Genomic DNA, 4,480 nt, shown 5'->3' with positions numbered 1-4,480 from the left:
GCTGCGCACGGAAATTTGACCAAATATTAGCGGAGGAACCTTTACATACTGAAGACTGCGTAACTAGCCCACATAATTCTTATTGTTTTCCTCCCCCCCAAATTAATCAGAATTAATTGTTGACCAATTGGAAATTTATGGCGATTCAAATGCATCTTTAAAGACAACTAGAAACTTTATGGGCGTCAGCTGGAATATTCTCTCCCTTCTTCCTCCTGGCCTGAGTCTGAAAACATCAACTCAACTCGATCCGATCAGAGATCCGTCTCTCTGGTGATCTTTGCATCTGATCCAGTTAAGACTGGGAATCATCAAGCTGAGCTCAGACCATTTGATTCGTCTGTTCCCAGTTTTCTCCTCTCACTCCTTCGATGATTTGTATGCCGGAGCAGCAGCGGGGCCGAGAAAGCTTCACAATTCAGCAGGGATGGGATGGATAATGCAGTAAGAGCTGCTTTTTTTTCATCTTCTTCTTCTTAAACCGACTCGATACGTGAGTAAGGATGTTTAGATGCATCACAGCGGCTCCTCGTAATGCGACGAGGCAGACGAATGAAAGGATACATATTGAAAGCGGCAAAACAAAATGAGCAGAAAATATGATTTACTGCTTCCCAAAAATGACTTTTTCCCGTTTTTATTTTTTTGGGTTCACAGCAACAGGCGGGGGATAGAAAATAAAGTATTTCCTTTCATAGAGGAGCTGCAGCTCCATCACAACCCAGCCAGCATGCCTAGGTGGGCCCCATGTGGGGACAAGGAGGGCAGACTATATGGGTCCCATATGGGTTTGTCCGCGGGTTCCACGATGGCCCCACATGGGTTTGCCCATGTAGGGCCAGAGCCCACATGGGCCCTGCATGGGCCCTATATGGTGGTGGCCCACATGGGTTTTGTCCAATTAGGGCCCATGTAGCACCCATGTGGGCTGTGGCCCTACATGGGCAAACCCATGTGGGGCCATCGTGGAACCTGCGGACAAACCCATATGGGACCCATATAGTCTGCCCTCCTTGTCCCCACATGGGTCCCACCTAGGCATGCTGGCTGGGAAGGCTGAGGGAAAGAGATGATCAGGTTATGAACTCCGATCTCCTCAGCTTCAGACTCTGGGTTCTGCAGGATGAGCTTCATCTTGAAATCGTTGTTATTTTTTTTAGCCAGACAGCGAGGCGTCTGTCTCCTCACGCCAGGCCTTCGTGTAACGAGCAGAAACTGGATTTTATGCGATAAATTATGAAAAATCTAAAAAGTTTGGCATGTCTTTTTTTTTGTTCCACTTTGGTAAAACAACTCTTGCATACTCTGCAAAAACAAAACATCTAACCGAGTTGTTTTTGGTTTAGTTTCTAGTGCAAATAAACCTAGACCAGTTGTGCACTTGAATTAAGACAAAACCAACAAGTCACTTTTCATCAACATATAGGAACTTGTTTTAAGTTAATAAATCCTTAATATTTATATTAAAACGTTCAAGTTCCGCCTTTAACAAGACAATTTCCTCATGTTATAAGTGAAATAATCTGCTAGTGGAACTAGAACTGTTGATTTAATACAAGATTTTATGTCTTAGGGGGAAAAAAGTAAAAGATTGTTTTGTCCTTTTTCAATATTTACACTAGAAACTAGACCAGAAACACTTGATAAGGTTTTGTGTTTTTGCAGTGTATGGCTGCCAGTTTGTGACGACTCTACCAGCTTTGCACATTCTTCACTATAAATCAGCGTGACGTTCACACATACAGTATGACTTACTAACCAAAGCAAACGCCTTCCATAGCCGGTGTCTCTACCTCAGGGACGGACAGAGAAGCACAGGACCGTAGCACAGGGCATCATGGGTAATTCCAACCTAGCCAAAAGCAAGAGTCCAACTATAGTCAAAGAAATGGCTCATGATCTTTTGCAAAGACAAAAGAGAAATCTAACAGTCACTCATTTCTTGTTTCCAGTTTGTGAAGGAGGAGCAAGTTGCACTCGGTGTCTTCTTCAGAGGGTTTCATGTCGTTTCCTTCAGCGGTTCTTGGTGCAGCGCCACCACAGGCGAGGAGGAGAATATGTTTCAGTTCAGTGTGAAAGCGAACCGCACAAGCTGAAAATGTAACTAAATGTTTCAACCTTTGTCCCCAATCGAAGCAAATCTGCTGACAGGACAGCCACCAGCAAACTAACAGGTTTGAAAACATCCTAAAGCTGACAAACTTGGTCCCGATGGCTAAGAGTCTGACCATCACTGCACCTGCATGGTCTGTGTCAAACTGGATACGGGACTCCTTTCCGTAAAAATCTGATTTTTGACGCTTACTGCTGGTGGCTGTCCTGTCAGCAGATTTTCTCCACCTGAGATGTGGATCGCTGTAGCTCCCACGGAGCTCCCATTCTCTGAGTAATGCTGTCCTTAGCCACACTGAAAAAATGAGAATGGATCTCCAACTAAAAAAATAATTTGTTACATGTAATCAAATTTAAATTTGTCAAACTTACTCTATTTACATTTATTCAACATGACAACTTCATATATTTATTTGGATAACCTTAATGTCATTAGTTGCAACAGGGTTAGGGCTTGGGGCTCAATTGATTTCCAAGTTGGATCGCCCGTTTACCTGAGTGAAGTCGGCCCCCCCACCTTCTTCAAATCAGACAAAATTGGTGTCAAACGTTTGTGCTACGTTTGTGCAGCAAAAATTTTCGTTTGTGCTGCTTTGGCTTTGAAGATATTAATGAAGGTGTAAAGGTCAAAAGGTCAACCAGCCCCCCCACTTTTATGAAATCAAACAAAATTGGTGTCAAACGTTAGTGCTATGTTTGTGCTGGTTTGTGCAGCAAAAATCTTCATTTGTGCCGCTACCATTTTAAAGATATAAAGAAAGTTGGATTTCATAAAAGTTGGGGGGCTGGTTGACCTTTACACTTTCATTAATATCTTCAAAGCCAAAGCAGCACAAACAAAAAATTTTGCTGCACAAATCAGCACAAACGTAGCTGAGTTGATTGACACCCATTTTGTCTGATTTGAAGAAGGTGGGGGGTTGGTTGACCTTGGATGACCTCTGGAAACATTTCTTTATATCTTTAAAATGATAGCGGCACAAACGGAAATTTTTGCTGCACAAACGTAGCACAAACGTTTGACACCAATTTTGTCTGATTTGAAGAAGGTGGGGGGGCCAACTTCACTCAGGTCGCCCGTTTTCCTTTTTCGGTGCAGCCTGTCCCGGCAGACGGATGGCCACGTTGGGGTGGGTGCGCCATCCTAACACGCTGCTCCCCATTGCTGGCTAGTCAAAGCTCAGGATTTCTCTACAACTGTATTTGACCTGTCTGGTCTGTTCCTTAGATAGGAAGACGATCAGGTATACGGGAAAAAACCCCAAACAAATCGTTTGTTACTCCTCACAATCATCCAATGTCACATTAAATAGTGATAAGCTCTTTCTTTGTGTGTGTAAATTAAGAGGATGGTAAGATGCTGAAGGTCTGTGACTACATTAGCGAGGCGCTGCCTCGGCCCGGAGGGATCACGGATCGTCTCGGTTGTAGCATGAGGAGGCTTTTAGAAACACTCCAGAAAAGGGCTGTAAAGGATGGAGACGGGAAGAAAGGTGGAAGCAGTGACCCCAAACTGTGAGAGTGGAGAAAATGGATGGTTGTGCTCAACATATATACTGTACATTAGAGAGGCTCCACAAATAACGTTTCTTAAAAAGTCACACACTCGGATTTCGACAGTGACCTCAGGATGGAACCGATTGTGTTGGGGGAAAAAAAGAAAAAAGAAAAAGGGATTTATAGGAAACATAAAAACGCTCCCCCTATTAAAACCGACTGAATCCAGCTCTGTGTGTCACATTTCAGGACAATAAGCACATCTCTGGTGCATCATCCCGTTGGAGGATTTTTTTGGCACGGACTCCTAACTCTGAAGCAAGAAAAGCGTGGAATGTGTTCTTCTGTTGACGCTGCCCGGCTCCTGGAGGCACAAAATGATTATTTAGTGGGTGGATAAAATGGATGATGGCTAAGTTGTCATCCTCCTACTACGGCTCTTTGAAACACGGCAGGGGGGGACGGCGTCTTGTTCCGTCTCACCAAATCAGAAGGACACTCCGGTGAAAACTTTGCGAACGTCACAGCCGCCCGCTTCACAGAGCGGGGCCGGGCCTGAAGACAGATGGCCCCCATCCAGTCTGTACCGAGCCCAAAGGCAATTTAATGGCCGGCTAATCACCGAGATCACTTGAGGGAAATGGACGGATTCTTATTAAAACGTCTAAAAGACGAGGATGTTCGGCTGAAATCGGGTCCGTCGTTTTCCCAGGAGGTAGAAATCAGTCAAAGAGACCCGAGGTATATGCCGCTGAGAATGATCGATTTCAATAACTGGAAGAGAAAAAGAACTTCATACACATGATTTTAGAGAAATAATTCACCTTTATTCCATCAAATGAAAAACTGGTACTCATCCCCAGACATGGAG

The sequence above is a fragment of the Poecilia formosa genome, unplaced genomic scaffold (assembly GCF_000485575.1).
Source record: "Poecilia formosa unplaced genomic scaffold, Poecilia_formosa-5.1.2 Scaffold221, whole genome shotgun sequence".
Classification (NCBI taxonomy): Eukaryota; Metazoa; Chordata; class Actinopteri; order Cyprinodontiformes; family Poeciliidae; genus Poecilia; species Poecilia formosa.
Note: the sequence above shows the minus strand (reverse complement) of the source record.